The following is a 20,622-nucleotide window of genomic DNA, read 5'->3' on the forward strand; positions in this document are numbered from 1 at the left end:
CATACAAGATCAGAAAAACATAAACACTACTGCACGGGTCAAGGCACAAGGATACATTGAGGGGTTGCTGAATAATGAAACAATACCTACAGCTCAGATATTCCTCAGAATATTTCAGGTCACCTCAACAGTCTCAAAATATCTTCAAACAAATGGAATGGACATTCTGACTGCGCATCGTAAGGTTGTATTACAGAGGAGCAGCTGAAAGGAATGGCAAGAGATTTTGAAAAAGTCAAGGCAGCTGCAGCCACATTTGTTCAGTGGGCCAACAGGAAGTTGTAGGAATGGGATGAGGAAACAGAGCTAGAGTTAGAGACCACTCTGCTAATGAAAAGGGCTCAAAAGAAGAAAGCCATGCCTGGAGAGATGGCACAATATGATACTTTTACTGGGGCAGAGCGTGCATAGAGGATTGGTGTCCATAATCAAATTCCGGATACAGTTATAGATTAGCATCCATCAGCGATTTCTGAGTAATGGCACTTTGTATGTCGACCTGGCTCTTCTGGACCCTAAACACTTCCACAGACAGCCCTTCCACAGACAGCCCTTCCACAGACAGCCCTTCAGGAACTAAGCAAATGTTTGACAGCAGAGCAACGGTGGCCAATTTACAGAGTGAGCTCATGAGTCTGGCAGAACAGCGGACTAGGTTAAAACAATCAGGATTTGAAGAATACACAACCAGGACTATGGAGGATCATGGACCTGAAGGAAATGAAGACAAGGTGGAGATGGTGAACAAGAGTTGTTTGGACTGTCAAGTGTGTTGCTACTGTATTCTTAGTCAGTACAACCTATTGACTGACGCATACCACATCCTGGGCCTTGCTTACAAGTTCCTACTTTACGCTGTCAGTAACCCAGGTAGCTTGCGAGTGGAGATTCTCTAATCTGAAATTCTTCAAGAGTAGGCTCAGGAGCTCTCTATGTCAACAGCACCTGGAGGCTTTTATGCTCATGGCTACTGAGTGAGATGTTTTAATGGCCCTGGACAGTGACCTGGTTATATATAGCATTGCTGACAGAAGTGAGCTGCTGCAGAAATTGATTATTTAAGGAGGTAGGAAATACGTTTCACCACTTTTCACCAACAAATGTCCTCCTGTATTATTTATTTTACTGGTCAGATGGTTCCAGAGATTCTTGTCACATTGCTGCCAGTGCCATTGTGCCAATATGTGTTCCTTCTAGCCAGCCTCCTCCTAAGAGCAACACGTTCCCCTTGTTCTATTTTACATCTATTTTACTAAAGTTATTGTTATAAATATTGTTCAGTAATCTTGTTTATATAAAGTTTGGTGTGGGTGGTGGTGGGCCGGTATGAGTCAAAAAGTCCAGAGCCATTTTTCATTCCCACGCTGTCCATGGTAAATACTGTATACAGTATATAGGGTTACATGGTGGTGCAATTTAGTTGATCTCCATTTCCCTTTTTTTTGTGAACAAATGTGCAACATTTGTGCAACATTTTTTTGTGAACAAACGCACTGCTACTGCAGGCCTATAGATCATATTACTACAACGTTCAAATGTACAAAATTGTATCTGAAATGCATCCAAACATATCAACAAGCGTCGTTTTATATAGCTTAATAACACATAGATATTGGTCTCCACTACAACATACAAGTGTATCTGAAATTCAGCCGTACAGTAGGCTAGACCCAAAATATAGCCTACTGTATCCTATCAAAACTAATTGCACACATTGGCCTATAATATCAGATGTGAAATGGCTAGCTAGTTAGCGGTGGTGCGCGCTGGTAGCGTTTCAATCGGTGACGTCGCTCGCTTTGAGACCTTGAAGTAGTGATTCCCCTTGCTTTGCAAGGGCCTCGGCTTTTGTGGAGCGATGGGTAACGATGCTTCGAGGGTGACTGTTGATGTGTGCAGAGCGTCCCTGGTTCACGCCCAGGTCGTGGCGAGGGGACGGACGTAAAGTCTATACTGTTACATAAAGACGAGATGAAATTGAGAATAGTGAGGTAGCCTATGTAATGGAGTGCAGATGAAAGAGAGCGACTGGTAAAAAATGCAGCCCATGATTTTTTTGATCTATAGATTATTATCGAAAAAGAGGTAATCTTAAGGTTTCCTAGCGAACCTAAGGTTACGATCAACTGTCAAAATTGAGTTCAATTGTGGACTGGGGTGGTCCAGCAGTTAGGGCCGCTGCCATCAGTGCTCACAGATTGGCCACTATGTTGGTGTGTGTTTGATTCCAGCCCATTCATACAAAGTGTCAGGTAAATTGCCACAGTAGATTTGCCATGGTAAATGAGGATCATTACACAGGTACACATTGTGCTGGGGACAATAAAAGGCCATTCTATAATCTAATGCCAGATGTTTTGAAGGAGCAGGCAATTGGCATACTGACTGCAGGAAGTTCTCGCCAGATAATTTAATGTTAATTTCGCCTCCAACGTCGTTTAAGAGAATTTGGCAGTACGTCCAATCGGCCTCACAACCGCTGATCAGGTATAACCACATCCGACGACTTCACCTGCGGGTTTGCTTGAGGACGGGGTGCTACTGAGGAGTATTTCTGTCTGTAATAAAGCCCTTTTGTGGGGAAAAACTCATTCCATTTGGCTGGGCCTGGCTCCCAAGTGGGTGGGCCTATGCCCTCCCAGGACCACCCATGTCTGCGCCCCTGCCCAGTCATGTGAAAGCCATAGATTATGGCCTAATGAATTTATTTCAAGTGAATGATTTCATTCTATGAACTGTAACTCAGTAAAATATTTGAAGATGTTGCATTTTATATTTTTGTTATATTATGGTCTGCTAAGCTGTTATGCACAGGCCTACTGTACTTTCAGTTTGATTCCGGCATTTGAAGTCATTTTCTAAAAAAATTTGAACGAACACACCCATCCCAAACATACCCCCGGTGGCCCCACCCTACTATCCCCAACCTCAGAAAACGTTTAAAATTAACACTACACTAGAATACAAATGATACACAGAAAAATAATTTGCCAATACAACACCATCAAGAAAACATTTATCACACACCTACATAATCTCCAGCAATTCAGAGATTTCTGAGGCAGCTACCTTCCACGTTTCCAAAGTGCTAAGTCTGGCTTCATTCATGCGGGCAGTGGATAACTCCTGCATAACTATTCCCTGAAAGTGTGCTAGCCATTTCCTTATATGAAGGTCATGTGGTGGCAACCAGCGAGGAACAACACGTTTTGGGCAGCAGTCAACCCAACCAGCCAAACCTTTTGCTGTTTCTCATTCAGCTGCAAATGAATCATCGTTAAGCAACAGCAGAATTGGTTCAAGGGGTACAGTTTTAGCAATCATGTCAGTGAGAATTGACGACACTTTCCTCCAGAACCCATAAACCACTGGACAATCCCATATCATATGTTTGTATGTGTCAAGTGTATTGAGGTTACATAGGTCACAGTATGGGCTTGGAGCCTGTTTTGCATGAAAGTGATGTCCAATAGGATCAGAGTGATATTTCACTCTGATGAGTGAAATATTGTCTCCAGGACAATCTCCCAGTCAATAGCCTCATCATTGACAGCTAGATCATTTACCCATGCTTTAAACATTGAAAGCTTTAACACGTGAAGATGAGAGTAAATAGACAAAAAACCTCTGGACGGGAATGTAAAAATGAACTATCATCGGGTGCCTTCCCAGACTTGTACCCCATGTGCAAAAAAAGCGCTGACTGCTGTCTAAGCAAAAAAAAGGATGACGACCCTGGCAGACAAAACAAAGACTGAGTTCCTGAAAACTAAGGAAACATTTATTGAAGGGATAGAACAGTGTTGGGAAGATGGGGGAGAGTGAGTCAAAGGGCAGTGGGCCAGATATGAACCCATGCCAACTCTGGCATGTGTGTGCCTGGTTCAGCAGCTGTAACTGCTGGACCACACAGGCACTGAGGCCACCAATGTATTCTGCTTATTGCTTGACTTGAACATGTAATAAAACAATTTATTAAAAAAATATATATTTTCCTTATGGAAAAATACACATAACCCCTACAAATATGTCAATTTATTTTAATCAACATAGGAATTCACACGAGACGCTCTGTAGCCTGCACGTAGCCTACATAGACTACTTGAACTGGCACCCAGTGGACTTGCAGTCTAAAGTACAATGTAGGTATGATACTGTATTGTATACAAACACTGCTTCCAGCTGCTCCATTGCGGCAATTCTAAATATTTCTTTAGTCATTCAAATCCTCCTACTGCAGAATTATTTTCCTCCTATGACGAAACGGGTCGAATTAAGATCCAACATCTGTAAATTGCCAGAAATGTGATGCCCAAATCTATATCAACTCGTAGGCAATGGTGCACTGTAAATCTGGTCACTATAAGACGCGTGGAGCTTGAATTTCACATACACAAATAACTCTTACAGATCTTCTGAAGTGTCAGGTATAGGGATCAGGGTTTGAGGACTTGAGCAATGTTGCCAAGCGTTCAGCCTACAACTCAGCTTACAAAACTACGTAAGTAATGAAAAACACTGAACCCCTGAATGTCATCCTTATCGTGCAGCTCCACATAAATACTGCTCATGAAATATGCGCTCAACAGACAGTTTAATTGGTGATTGGGAAATCCTGAGGTATTTCTCAGGGTTAAGATGGCAAGAGGATCATGACTGTGAGCAATAGCAGAAATTCATCATGGACTCTGAAGTAGGTAATCTGCATAGGGGAATATGTATGTTTCTATTTGCAGACAGAAAGAGTACAGTGAAAAAGTAGCATTGGAGCAAACATTGAACTATGTTGTGAACTAAGGAAATATGTTGTGAAATTAGAAATGTGCATCCAAGGCTTATCCCTCTGATGAACGTACCAATTCTATGCCTCTGAGACCACATCCCACATGAAGCCACTTAATATGTTGATAGCCAGTGGATGATATAATCTTTTCTGATTCCATATTTATTAGTACACACTTTCCTAGAGCATTCAATAATATTTATACTAATATTTCCGTGCCATCTGCATTACAGTTTTATTAAAGACTCTTCACATATTAAAAACCTGGAAAAATACACATGGTTCCATTTTTAACTTACAAAGTACATTTTTTAAATGAATAAATGATTGCAAAATATAATCTTTGAGTTTCATTTAAGTTACCTTTATCTGCCAATAGTGTTGAAGTGAAGATTACATATCCATCTGTCCAAATATTTACAAAAACAATACTACTTTCCAGGGGATGTACTTACTTTTTCACATGACTGTATGTACATTAGGACATAACATTTAAGTGATACCCCGCTAGGTATAGATTCAAGATATTGTTCCTCATCTCCTGCTACTGTAAAGTAGGCTTTTAAAGGCTGCTAATCATACTGTCATGATTTAAAGTAAAACCATACTGTTTTTGTGACACTCCATTAAGACATTAACAATACACTACCGTAAGAAACGTTTAAAAAAATCATGGCGATATGGCAGTTTGCAACGACAGTCATTGTAACAAAGCTCTTTGTGTAATTTCTTAACAAAAATGGAGGCTGTCAAAATGACCATGGCCTGGAGCTGATTTGGTTTTGTCCATGTTTTGTCAGCTCGTTAGGGCACATGACTAAAGGCAGACTCAGTGAGATGACGTTGCATGCCCAAAGTAAACACTATATCAGGTACATTTACACAACAACTAAGAGTGTTGATGGACAAGGCTAAAATGATTTTGTTTTGACCCCGCAGCTGTTTTGGTCCCATTGTGGCAGAGCGATGTGCCCCCATGCACATGCACAGATACCAGAGAAGGTTGTGAGAGGAGCTATAGTAGGACGGGATGAAACGGTATCCAACCACATGTTTGACTCACATCTATTCCATTCCAGCCATTACAATGAGCCCGTCCTCCTATAGGTCCTCCCACTGGCAGATTCATGCTCATCTCAATATCTGCCGTGCTGCTTGTTGCAATGTTATCTCGCTGAGTCGATCTCACTGCACATCACTTTCTTGTAGGGATTGTGTTATTCATGATTACACTGTATATTGCACTCATACTGATTAAATATATTTGCCAATAAATGGCAGTTAATATAGCCATAAATTGTGTTTGCTTCGTATTGAGCTAATTCTTTAAAATGTCACATTTATTTAACTAGGCAAGTCAGTTAAGAACAAATTCCTATTTTCAATGAGGGCCTAGGAACAGTGAGTTGACTGATTTGTTCAGGGGCAGAATTACAGATTTTTACCTTGCCAGCTCGGGGATTCAACCTTGCAACGTTTCGGTTACTAGTCCAATGCTCTAACCACTAGGCTCCCTGCCACCCCATGGCTTCATAAGGATTCATGGCTTCATAAGGATTCAAATTGGAATACTACAGAATCAAAAGGGGAGCACTGAATTGCATGTGATCTCCCATGGATAGTAGGAACCTGTAGATGCCTAATTTCACAAATGCTCTACGTAATTCAGTTTTGGTTAGTTTGGTAGCTTTCAAACAAAATAATCCTCACACTACCGGCTGTTAAAGGTAATGTTCCTGTGTTCACGGAGACCGCATTCACGGTAAACGCTGTATATGTCGGTACAATCAGAAAATGACCTTTAAATAGCGCATAGCCAACAAAGTGCTATCAGTTTGAATCCTGGCCTTGAGCTGCTTACCACCTTCCGTTCTTTGGAAGACCAGATTTGAGGTGAATCAGTATCGTTTGTTTAAAAAATAAACAAATACATTTCAGACAATTTGTTACAATGCAAGTTTTATAGGTCAATTTGGGGTTTTGGGGTCATGTTCTCTACAGGGCGCCATTTTAGACCAGGCCTCTGAAGAGGAATGAGAGGGACGCCCCCAGAGCCAAACCCAGGGACAAGAAGAAGGCCATAATGGCTCCAGCTGTCTCCGCTTCATGAGCAGCAACTTTTCTGTGGAGAGAGAGAATGACAGCCGATCAGGTGTGGTAAGATTTGAGGAGCAACCTCATTTCTGTCAACCTGGGAGATATTTTTCTCTCGTATTGACCCTTGCAACGTGAGTAAACTAACCATAACATTTTAAATAGACAGGAGTTCCAAAAACTAAATGAAAGCAATTTTCTCAGTTCCACGCTATGAGCAGTTAATGCCTTTTTGCTTGGTAGGGCAGAATTGCTTTGCGTTTACCATGTGTGTTATGCCTTGTCCTTCTAACAGACATTGTGACTTCAATAATTATCACCCTATTTCTAAACTTTATTTGCCTAGCTAAAATGTTTGAATCCTTGACTAATGCTCTGCCAAGATCTCTCTTTACTTCAAAATCTATTCTAAATGTGCATCAGTCGGGCTTCAGACCAGGGCATAGCACCTTCTCGGCAGCATCACTGGTTTTAAATGATGGAGTAAATTGTTTGGATAGGAAGAAACAGTGTGCTGCTCTATTCATTGACTTGTCTAAAGCTTTCAACACTGTCGATAGATCTTTACACATTCAAAAAGGTTGTCTGAAATTGTCCTGGATCAGGTGACTGGTAATTGGTTTATGGTGCCCACATTGATCGTGTCCCTGCTTATAAATATCTGGGCATCTGGATTGACAAAATGCATCTTTTAAAAAGCATATGGATGAGTTGAGAATAAAAATGGGCTTCTTCTTTAGAAATAGATAATGGCTCTTTCTGAACAGCAGAAAGCAGATCAATCAGTCAACTTTCCTGCAATTGCTAGACTACAGTGACACCATTTATACGACTGCAGGTGCCACTACACTGAAACCATTAAATTCATTTTACCACACCACACTTCACTTTATTACAGGTGACAGGTTCAGTACACATCATTGCATTCTATTGCAGAAAGTAAGCTGGCCGTCTCGTAGATGGAAACACTGCTCTCTTTTTGTTTATAAAGCCCTCTTGCACAAACGTCCACCGTACCATACTTCACTGTTCAATTATACGAGTCACCAGACCTGATCACAGGGCTAACTCCAGAGGTCCCGTTGATCTCTACAGAACTGGGGAAATTAGCATTCAGTTATTTTGCACCCTGTGTATGGAATGATCTGCAGACCTCTGCACCCTGGTGCTCCGTTACCTCTAGGGCAGTTCAATTTAGTAAGATGTTTTATTGTCACATACACCAGATAGGTGGAGTGATATGTGTCGTTTTACAGGGTCAGCCATAGTAATACAGCACCCTTGGAGTAAATAAGGGTTGAGTGCCTTGCTCAAAGGAATATCGACATATTTTTGACCTTGTCGGCTCGGGTATTCAAACCAGCGACCTTTCGGTTACTGCTCTAACCGCTAGGCTACCTGCTCCTTGTTGAGGAATGTGATTGCTTTTCTTAAATTGATTGTAAATATTATGTCATTATTACGTTGTGTTTGTATATTTTGTATAATTTGTGTACTTTCAAAATAGGCCTAGCTCTCAATAGGATTTCTCTGTTAATAAAGAAATGTTGTATTTTTACTAATCCCATCTATGTCAAATTTTAGTTAGCAAATGGTTAGTTTGCTCACAGCGTGAGTCATTGTGAGAGTAAAATGTTGCCCGGTACCTTGAAAGTTGATCTATTTGGGTTTGTGCCCAGGCAAGAGGTCTTACTTGGGCCCAAAGCACATGCAAAGGCTGGCCAGGTATCCATTGGAAAAGGCAAAGACTATCATGAAGACGATGAACCAGGCGTCGTGTTCAAAGAAGATAGGCAGGTTGTAGCGGGGCTGAACATTGCACAGCATGAAGAGCGGCACGAAGATCACACGGGCCACCAGAAGAATGGGCACCAGTTTGCTGTCCTTCCCAGGCTGAAAGTAGAGGGATGCCAGACACACCACATTCACATTCAATGAAAAGCACTCAAGTGCATGTTCAATAAAACATTCCTGCTGTGTATGTTTTAAGCCGGTCACCACAAGATAAGGTAGTTATTTATATTCAGGGTAGTTCAGTGTTGACCTGTATTTTTTCTCAGATGGTAAATTTACCACGTCAGTAAAGGCTTATGGATAACCTTTATTGTTCTGATTCTTCAACATCACAGATTTTGTTTGCAAAATCAAGTATATTTATCTTCAAGGGATTTATTTTTTTTGTGGGGGGGTGGAGCAGTAAGCAACTGATGAATAGTACGTTAGTCTAGCCCCTTCTATACTAATGACCATGGGTCCTGTCCTGATCTTGTCACAATACTGATTGTCCTCACATTTTCAGAAATATGTCTGCACCTGGTATTAAATTGTGTTTCTTATCCTCAGATCCTCAAAAAGTTCTACATCTGCACCGTTGACTGGCTGCATCACCGCTTGGTACGGCAACCACAAGGCATTCTACTGCAAGGCGCTACAGAGAGTGGTGAGTACGGCCCAGTACATCTCTGGGGCCGAGCTCACTGCCATCAAGGACCTCTATACCAGGAGGTGTCAAAGGAAGGCCAAACAATTGTCAAAGACTCCAGCCACCCAAACAATAGACTGTTTTCTCCGCTACTGCAAGCGGCCCCAGTGCACCAAGTCCGAAACCAACAAGACATTGAACAGCTTCTACCCCAAAGCCATAAGACTGCTAAACAAGACTGCTAAATAGCTAATCAAATGGCTACCCGGACCACCTGCATTGACCCTTTTTTCACTAATGTTTGCACTGACTCTATGCACAGACACTGGACTCTACCCACACCCTCACACATACTGACACCCCAACACACACACACTACATATGCCCCCCCCCCCACACACACACACACCTTCCTATATGTACATAGCAACCTCAATTAACTTGGTACTTGTACTCCCTGTATATAGCCATGTTATTTTTACTCATTATTGTTATCCACTGTCTATTTATTCCTGGTGTACATATTTATAAAATAAGTCTATCTTTAACTCTGTATTATTGTAAAAGGACCCGTAAGTAAGCATTTCACTGTTAGTCTACACCTGTTGTTTATGAAGGATGTGACAAATAACATTTTATTTCTATCCATCCACTGTGACATTTGCAACATTCATTTGACATGCAATATGGACCGTCCCATAGAGAATGAATGTGTTGGGACGGAACACACAGCTTTTCTCAGACAGTCGAAATCACGAATCAGCATTATTTTTATGGATATATTAAAATAAATGTCAATAGAAAAACTGGTAGAATTTTTTTTACAATCTGTCACAACCCGACCGTTGCAGAAGTGCAAGAGATGAAGAGTAGAACTGAATTGAAAAGGAATCTCAGCACACTCGAGATCAATGCACAATTTTAAATGTATTTAGGCTTAGCTTTGGGTCGTCGGACTTTCATCGGAGGATACAAAAACACACAATGACTGGCCACATATAGGCAACGTGCGTTAATGCAATCAGATGTGATGAGCAACACCCGTGTAAAACAAACACCAGGATGCACATCAGTAATCAATTATCTCAGAAAAAGTGTGACTTATTTGAGAGTTTATATTGTCTATATGTGGCCTCTGTCAGTGTGTTTTTATATGCTCTGATGAAGGTTTGACGACTGAAAACTCAGCCTAAATATATTGAAAATTGTGCATTGATCCTCAGTGTGCGGAGATTCCTTTTCATTTACAAAAAAACAGGTCAAACAAAACGAAATGCAGCTAGTTGCGGTCTTTCCCGCTTCAGTTTGAGGTGATTGTGTTAGCTGTGTAGTTCGCGAGCTAACAAAGGGGAAGAGCCTCCATAGAAAATATTATTGTTTGACGTAGCAACCTTTTAATCAAACTAACGACCAGTCGGATTGGCTGGCAACGATGTCATTCAAACGAATGACCAGTCGACATAGCTGGCAACAATGCAAATCGAACGAACTACCAGTGGGCATGGGTAGCAACCTCTGGACTATATCTTCGTGGAAGTAATATGAATAAACAAAATTTGTAATGAAAATATTATATGTTCATAATTATTTTAATATGTTGGTAACCGTTGTATAAAAGTGATAATAGCGTTGAAGCCGTGGTATAGAAAATTTATTTGCAAGGTTTGCTGGCCCTCGACTTCATCTCGGGCCTAACACCCGTGTCTGGTTACAGGATCCAGGGGACACAGCTTCCTACTACACTGTAGGACCATTTGAAAAACAATTGAGGGGTTGGACATGTCGAGAGATGAGTCCTTATTGGTCCGTTATGTCACATGCTTCTGTCTATAACAGAATGGGTGCTTCCCCATTATTTAGATCATCTTTGCTACCACCGATTTTTGGAACGATATATCTATGGACAACTGCAAAAGTGTTGCTACTGCTCTCAAAAACATTGCTGCCCTGAATGTAGCTGGTGCTATCGACAAAGCTCAGTGGGCAAAAGTTTAAGTAGAGAGAACTTTCTGGAGGAAAATGTAATGCTGATATAAAGAGATGAGCGTGGATAAGGCTTAAGAGGGTGTGAACGATGCTGAATGGGTGCAAACAAGGGTGAGCTCTATAACAGGTATGAAAATCTCTACAAAATCTTTCAAGGGCATTTTCTCCTATTTGTCCTATGTAATCCAGACATGTAAACTGGAATCCTTAGTTCACAGTATGAAACACTTGAATTCGAATCAGTTAGTTTCAGGCCCTTCCGTTATAACCGACCAATTTCTTTCACTCTATTTACAAGTGTTTTGTTTTGGTGACTTACCCACATACACACAGCAGTAAGGCTTCTCCCAACCCAGTCGCTGAGGTTGAAGAGCAGGAAACAACACACAGGGATGAAGTACAGCTCTGAGACGAGAGAGCAATGTACAATAAGAGACCACGTCTGTTCATTTGTGTTTCATTGGTTGTGAATGACTGAATATGATCATGTTGTAAATGCTGGCAAAATGACAAGTCATATACTCTAATATGGACTCATAAACCGTGCTCTTATCATAGATACATACACGCATACATGTACCACACCCACCCACCCACACCCACACACACCCCAGGTGCCTCCATCAGCGATGGTAGACTTCACATCCACAGTGACTGCCGGGAAGGTGCCGATGGTGATGGTGAAGGCAAAACACACAGAGAGAGCCAGGACCCAGATCTAGAGTAAATGGATCAGAGCTTAAGAAGAAAGCACATTAGACCAGCTGAGGCCACCACAGACACCTTTTCCCCTGCAGATATACAGTTGAAGACAGAAGTTAACATACACCTTAGCCAAATGCAATTAAACTCAGTTTTTCACAATTCCTGACATTTAATCCTAGTAAATATTCCCTGTTTTAGGTCAGAAAGGATCACCACTTTATTTTAAGAATATGAAATGTCAGAATTATAGTAGAGGGAATAATTTATTTAAGCTTTTATTTCTTTCATCACATTCCCAGTGGGTCAGAAGTTTACGTACACTCAATTACTATTTGGTAGCATTGCCTTTAAAATGATTTAACTTGGGTCAAACATTTCGGGTAGCCTTCCACAAGCTTCCCAGAATAAGTTGTGTGAATTTTGGCCCATTCCACCTGACAGAGCTGGTGTAACTGAGTCAGGTTTGTAGGCCTCCTTGGTCGCACACACTTTTTCAGTTCTGCCCACAAATTTTCTATAGGCTTGAGGTCGGGGCTTTGTGATGGCCACTCCAATACCTTGACTTTGTTGTCCTTAAGCCATTTTGCCACAACTTTGGAAGTATACTTGGGGTCATTGTTAATTTGGAAGACACATTTGCGACCAAGCTTTAACTTCCTGACTGATGTCTTGTAGATGTTGCTTCAATATATCCACATAATTTTCCTCCCTCATGATGCCATCTATTTTGTGAAGTGCACCAGACCCTCCTGCAGCAAAGCACCCCCACAACATGATGCTGCCACCCCCGTGCTTCACAGTTGGGATGGTGTTCTTCGGCTTGCTAGCTTCCCCATTTTTCCTCCAAACATAATGATGGTCATTATGGCCAAACAGTTCTATTTTTGTTTCATCAGGCCAAAGGATATTTCTCCAAAAACTACAATCTTGGTCCCCATGTGCAGTTGCAAACCGTAGTCTGGCTTTTTAATGGCGGTTTTGGAGCAGTGTCTTCTTCCTTGCTGAGCGGCCTTTCATGTTATGTCGATATAGGACTTGTTTTACTGTGGATATAGCTACTTTTGTACCTGTTTCCTCCAGCATCTTCACAAGGTCCTTTGCTGTTTTTCTGGGATTGATTTGAACTTTTCGCACCAAATTACATTCATCTCCAGGAGACAGAACGCGTCTCCTTTCTGAGCGGTATGACAGCTGCGTGGTCCCATGGTGTTTATACTTGCGTACTATTGTTTGTACAGATGAACATGGTACCATCAGGTGTTTGGATGAACCAGACTTGTGGAGGTCTACAATGTTTTTCTGAGGTCTGAGGATTTTCCCATGATGTCAAGCAAAGAGGCCCTGAGTTTGAAGGTAGGCCTTGAAATACATCCACAGTTACACCTCCAATTGACTCAAATGATGTCAATTAGCCTATCATAAGCTTCTAAAGCCATGACATCATTTAATACAGTGAATTATAAGTGAAATAATCTTTCTGTAAACAATTGTTGGAAAAATTACTTGTGTCATGCACAAAGTAGATGTCCTAACCGACTTGCCAAAACTATAGTCTGTTAAAAATACATTTGTGGAGTGGTTGAAAAACGAGTTTTAATGACTCCAATCTAAGTGTATGTAAACTTTCGACTTCAACTGTACCCTTGTTAAGCACTATTGTGCTTGCATCCCTCAGTTAATTCAACCCCGGAGAAAGATAGAGAGCTGTATGTGGATCAGCTGTAGAACAAGGTTCCTTAACTCGCCGATGGTATATTTGGCCCCCCAAGTTTTCTGAGGAAAAAATATATACATAAATTATACTAATTTTGTGTGGAATTTTCATTTTTGGAGATAAAAGTTTTAAAAAATTACCAGGAAATCAGCTCCAAGTCATTTTTGTTAAAGAAATCTGCTCCCAATTATTCCCACGCATAATAGAGAGACACGGCGTGATCGTGTACAAATGTGAGCAAGGTTTGAAACTATTATGCTTTAGTCAAACATTATGTCTGTTTGGGCTTCTTGTGGTCAAGTTGCAGTCTACAAATTATTTGTAAGTATGTTCCGGCACCCCGACTATCTGCTCAAGATAAAAATCAGCCCGCTGCAGAATCTAGTTCCAAGTTAATCCATTTTAAGGAGTTATATAAAGAGTGTCTTGGTTTTCGTGATTTTCCAATTCATAAAGTGAATTGAAATGTATGAAATATGTATTTCTTTAACTCCAAAACTCATTTGCTGTGAAAGTGACTGGTCATTCGACATGCTAAAGAGCTTAACAAACTGTCATTTAAAAAATAATTGGGCCGTTTCACGAAATGAGTCCCCTTTGATTTTGTAAGTCGAAACTGTGCACCAATACTGAATTTTAAAAGCATGTTATATTCAATTATGTTCCCTTTAATATATACAGTGCCTTTGGAAAGTATTCAGACCCGTTAACATGTTGTTACATTACAGCCTTATTCTGAAATTGATTAAATAAAATAATCTACTCACAATACACCATAATGATGAAGCGAAAACAGGTTTTTAGAAATGTTTGTAAATGTATTAAATATAAAAAACAGAAATACCTTATTTACCTAAGTATTCAGATCTATTGCTATACGACTCAAAATTGAGATCAGATGCATACTGTTTCCATTGATCATCCTTGAGTTGTTTCTACAACTTGATTGGGGTCCACCTGGTAAAATCGATTCATTGGACATGATTTGGAAAGGCACACACCTGTCTATATAAGGTCCCACAGTTGACAGTGCATGTCAGAGCAAAAACCCAGCCAAACTGAGCAATAGGGGGAGAAGGGCCTTGGTCAACAACCAAGAACCCGATGGTCACTCTGAAAGAGCTCCATAGTTCCTCTGTGGAGATGGGAGAACATGCCAGAAGGACAACCATCTCTGCAGCACTCCACCAATCAGGCCTTTGTGGTAGAGTGTCCAGAGGAAGCCACTCCTCAGTAAAAGGCACATGACAGCTTGCTTGGAGTTTCACATAAAGCACCTAAAGGACTCTCAGACCATGGAGAAAAAAGATTCTCTGGTCTGATGAAACCAAGATTGAACTCTTTGGCCTGAATGCCAAGCGTCCTGTCTGGAAGAAACCTGGCATCATCCCTATAGTGATGCATGGTGGTGGTAGCATCATGCTGTGGGGATGCTTTTCAGCGGCAGGGACTGGGAAACTCGTCAGGATCGATTTCATCAGACCAGAGAATCTTGTTTCTCATGGTCAGAGAGTCCTTTAGGTGCCTTTTGGCAAACTCCAAGTGGACTGTCATGTGCCTTTTACTGAGGAGTGGCTTAATGAAACCCTGCTCCAGACCTCAGACTGGGGCGAAGGTTCCCCTTCCAAAAGGGCAGCGACCCTAAGCACACAGCCAAGACAATGCAGGAGTGGCTTGGGACAAGTCTCTGAATGTCCTTGAGTGGCCCAGCCAGAGCCCAGACTTGAACCCGATCGAATATCTCTGGAGAGACCTGAAAATAGCTGTGCATCGACACTCCCAATCCAACCCGACAGAGCTTGAGAGGATCTGCAGAGAAGAATGGTAGAAACTCCCCAAATACAGGTGTGTCAAGCTTGTAGCGTTATTCCCAAGTAGACTCAAGGCTGTAATCACTGCCAAAGGTGCTTCAACAAAGTACCTAGTAAAGGGTCTGAATACTTATGTAAATGTGATATTATATTTTTTCTACTTTTGCGAAAAGTTCTAAAAACCTGTTTTTGTTTTGTCAATATCGGGTATTGTGTTGATTGAAAAAAACAATCTAATCAATTTTAGAATAAGGCTGTAACATAACAGAATGTGGAAAAAGTCAAGGGGTCTGAATACCTTCCGAATGCACTGTAGATCACATGGAGAATTCAATAAATCTGATTATTTATATGAATAAAGACTTTAAATAAAATATATATAATAAAGACACTTTTCGTCCATTAAAATAACATCAAATTGATCAGAAATTCAATGTAGACATTGTTAATGTTGTAAATGACTATTGTAGCTGGAAACTGCATATATTTTTTATGTAATATCTACATAGGCGTACAAAAGCCCATTATCAGCAACCATCACTCCTGTGTTCCAATGAAACATTGCTGATTAAAGAAGCAATAAAACTGGCCTTCTAGGCAGAGTTTCTCTGTCCATGTGTCTGTGTTCTTTTGCTGACGTTTTCTTTTTATTGGCTAGTCTGAGATATGGCTTTTCTTTGTAACTCTGCCTAGAAGGCCAGCATCCCGGAGTCGCCTCTTTACTTTTGACTTTGAGACTGGTGTTTTGCGGGTACTATTTAATGAAGAACATTGCCTTTACATTTCAATAATTCAATAAAGTTGAACTTCAACAATATAGATTGAATCCAGCCCTTAATTTACCTTCTTGAAGATGGTCAACATGGACACGTTTTGCTCCTCTTCTCCTTTTTTGAAAACAGGTTTAGTCTCTGCTGCATTTTCTGAGGGGTTAAGGAACAAGGCAATCCATTAAAGGGGCAATCTGCAGTTCAAACAATAGCAAAGCAGAGACCACTGTTTCAGTAAACAGCTGAGGGATGGGGCTGGAGAAATGTAACCACTTTCAAATTCATAGACAGAGCTATGGATGCAAGGACTGACCATCCATGATATTAACATTACAGTTTTAACCATGTTTTGAGGCTATAGAGTGTTTGTTTACAATGAAACAAACAGGAGTACAGCATGATTGGGGCCGTACTTGCAAACATGAAACTTTTTCAAAGTACATTTTTTTGCTTTGTCTCAAAATGTGCATCAGCCAGTTGCATGTGATCCAATGCTACATGTATTGACAGCTGTTCCCATAAGATAGACTGGCACATTTAGCCCTAACCTGACCAGCTGTCCTGTCCGGTGATTATTTCCTCTAACAAATTCCACATCAGCCTATCAAAGATCTTAGACTTTATGTCCACCAAACAATATCATTTCTGAAAATAGGTCTTGGCCACCAGAGGGATATTTTAAACCTCCAAATTCAAGGTTACTTTTGTTCCACTTGGTCTTTCACAATTGTAGTGTGGAAATATTGCATGATGCATCCTTGACTAAGCTACTAGCTTCTAACGTCAGAACAATTCAAGAGGTACGTTTTAACATAGTTTATTCAAAGTATTCAGAGCCTTGACTTTTTCCACATTTTGTTACATTACAAGCCTTTTTCTAAAATTGATTGAACTGTTTTTTTCTCTCATCAATCTATACACAATACTCCACATTGCAAAGCAAAAACTATTTTTAGAAAATGTTGCTAATTTATAAAACATAAGAAACTGAAATTTGACATTTACATACTGTAAGTATTCAGACCCTTTACTCAGTACTTTGTTGAAGCACCTTTGGCAGCGATTACAGCCCTGCGTCTTCTTGGGTATGACGCCACAAGCTTGGCACTCCTGTTTTGGGGAGTTTCTCCCATTCGTCTCTGCAGATGCTCTCAAGCTCTGTCAGGTTGGATGGGGAGCATTGCTGCACAGCTATTTTCAAGTATGTCCAGAGATGTTCAATTCCGGGCTCTGGCTGGGCCATTTAAGGACATTCAAAGACTTGTCCTGAAGCCACCTCTGTGTTGTCTTGGCTGTGTGCTTAGAGGCGTTGTCCTGTTGGAATTTGAACCTTCACCCCAGTCTGAGGTCCTGAGCGATCTGGATCAGGTTATCATCAAGGAGCTCTCTGTACTTTGTTCAGTTCATCTTTCCCCTGGTCCTGACTAGTCTCCCAGTCCCTGCCATTGAAAAACATCCTCAAAGCATGATGCTGCCACCACCATGTTTCACCGTAGGGATGGTCCTAGGTTTCCTCCAGATGTGACGCTTGGCATTCTGGCCAAAGAGTTCAATCTTGGTTTCATCAGACCAGAGAATCTTTTTTCTCATGGTCTGAGAGTCCTTCAGGTGCCTTTTGGCAAACTTCAAGCAGGCTGTCAAGTGCCTTTTACTGAGGACTGGCTTCCATCTGGGCACTCTACCATAAAGGCCTGATTGATGGAGTGTTGCAGAGATGGCTGTCTATCTGGAAGGTTCTCCCATCTCCAAAGAGGATCTCTGGAGCTCTGTCAGACTGACCATTGCATTCTTGGCCACCTCCCTGACCAAGGCCCTTCTCTCCTGTTTGCTCAGTTTGGCCGGGCGGACAGCTCTAGGACAAGTCTTAGTGGCTCCAGATTTCTTCCACTTAAGAAGGATGGAGGCTACTGTGTTCTTGGGGATCATCAAAGAATGCAATAAATGTTTTTGCACCCTTCTTCAGATCTGTGGCTCGACACAATCCTGTCTCGGAGCTCTACGAACAATTCCTTTGAGCTCATGGCTTGGTTTTTGCTCTGACATGCACTGTCAACAATGAGACCTTATATAGACAGGTGTGTGCCTTTCCAAATCATGCCCAATCAATTTAATGTACCACAGGTGCACTTCAATCAAGTTGTAGAAACATCTCAATGATGATCAAAGGAAACAGGATGCACCCGAGCTCAATTTCGAGTCTTTGTCTTATTTCTACATTTAATATTTTCACAAATCTAAGAAACAGAAATGGCTGTCGTTTTACCTTTCTTGAGTAGATCCAGCTTGTTCTCCTCATCACTAATTCTGTTTCCACTTTGGGTCTCGTAATATTGGTAGAACTCCTAAAGTAAGGTTCAGAACGACAAATTATCTCACAGTGGGGATGGTAGTTAAACGGAGGAGATCAACTGGAATGGATCAAATGGAGGTATTACGCATTTTGGTTCCTTTAACGACACTGGAAAATCAATAAGTAGTGAATTAAATGTTGTGAAAGGGTAACCATTTTTCACCTTAAAATGTATACCAACAAAAACCCATTGATTTCAAAGTATAACAAACCATACAACTCTATGCACAAGGACTACTTTTAACAATTTATACAGAGCATTCTACAAAAATGAATTTACAGTAAACACTGTGCAGTTGCAAAGTTTGGTAACTATTACGGTAAATTGCCCGAAAGCATTATTTGCATTACTTATTATCATTGAGTAAACTCTCCTCAGCACTTTTTCAGCCAAATTGATGTAATAACTTAAAATCCAGAGTTGAGTTATTACCAGTTTAGGGAGGACCACATAGGATATTATGGCCAATAAGAGGCTGTGATGAAGTATCCAAAAGCAGCGTCATTTATCTCCGAGCCACCTGGGGAAGGAGAGAGAGAGAGAGTGAGAGAGCGAGAGAGAGAGTTGACTTTGGAATGCCACTGTTGCCCCCCACCCCTGTATCACCTCTCAGACTTACTTGAGATAGCACAGATCATGGAGAAGGCAGCAAAAGTTCCCGCCAGGCCTTGCCCACTCATGATGGGTGTGGTGTATTTGGTAGGCAGCTGGCCTGCCATGCCAAACAGACTGCCCTGCAGGATAGCTCCAAAGGCTGAAGAGGTTGTAAAAAAAAACAGTCATAATTCTGACCAGAGTCCAGTCATACAGCAAGGAATTATCGCTTGATGAATTAATGACTACTCATTAAGTGATCCCAATCTGCCCCATTTACTGCTCGTACACTACTCTACATATTTATTTGGACAGTGAAGCAAAATCTTTTAATTTGGTTCTGTTCTCTAGTATTTTGGATTTGAGATCAAATTTTTCATGAGGCAACAGTACAGAATGTCTGTCACCTTTAATTTGAGGGTATTATCATACACATCTGTTTTGCCATTTAGAAATGGAAGTATTTGTCATAAGTATTTGAACAAATTCACTTATAGTGTATTAAAGTAGTCAACATTTTTGTATTTGGTTTCCATATTCCTAGCACACAATGACTACATCAAACTTGTGACTCTACAAACTTGTTGGATGCATTTGCAGTTTTTCTTGGTTGTGTTTCAGATTATGTTGTGCCTTATAGAAATGATGGTAAATATATGAAAGCGCGAACCTCCACATTTAATCATGGCAAGGCAACTGGAAACAGTGTTATTCACTCCGCAAGGCAATCAAACAAGCAAAGCGACTGTATAGAGACAAAGTAGAGTCGCAATTCAACTGCTCAAACATGAGGCATATGTGGCCTATAGGACAAACCAGTGCCACCGACACAGCCCGCTACCAAAGACTGAGGACCAACATGAGTAAAACATTTAAACGTGTTAACCCTTGCATTCCTACCCGCATCCTTAGAGCATGCACAGACCAGCTGGCTGGTGTGTTTACTGACATATTCAATCAATCCCTAACCCAGTCTGCGGTCTCCATTGTTCCTGTTCGCAAGAAAGCTAAGGTAACTGAACGAAATGACTATCATCATGAAGTGCTTTGAGAGACTAGTCAAGGATCATATCACCTCCACCCTACCTGATACCCTAGACCCACTCCAATTTGCTTACCGCCCCAATAGATCCACAGACGATGCAATCGCCATCGCATTGCCCTATCCCATCTGGACAAGATTAATACCTATGTATTGGGGTGGCAGGTAGCCTAGTGGTTAGAGCATTGGGCCAGTAACTGAAAGGTTGCTAGATCGAATCCCCGAGCTGACAAGGTAAAAATATGTTGTTCTGCCCATGAACAAGGCAGTTAACCCACTGTTCCCTGGTAGGCCGTCATTGTAAATAAGAATTTGTTCTTAACTGACTTGCCTCAGGAGGCTGAAGAAAT

General features: G+C 41.1%; 1 pseudogene; it reads right to left on the reverse strand.

The window, feature by feature from the left end:
* Nucleotides 1–6,793: 6,793 nt before the first annotated feature.
* The window catches only part of LOC139370613 (equilibrative nucleoside transporter 1-like), a 30,396-nt pseudogene continuing 16,567 nt past the window's right edge, over nt 6,794–20,622 (reverse strand).

This window comes from Oncorhynchus clarkii, chromosome 17, assembly GCF_045791955.1.
Source record: "Oncorhynchus clarkii lewisi isolate Uvic-CL-2024 chromosome 17, UVic_Ocla_1.0, whole genome shotgun sequence".
NCBI classification, from domain to species: domain Eukaryota; kingdom Metazoa; phylum Chordata; class Actinopteri; order Salmoniformes; family Salmonidae; genus Oncorhynchus; species Oncorhynchus clarkii.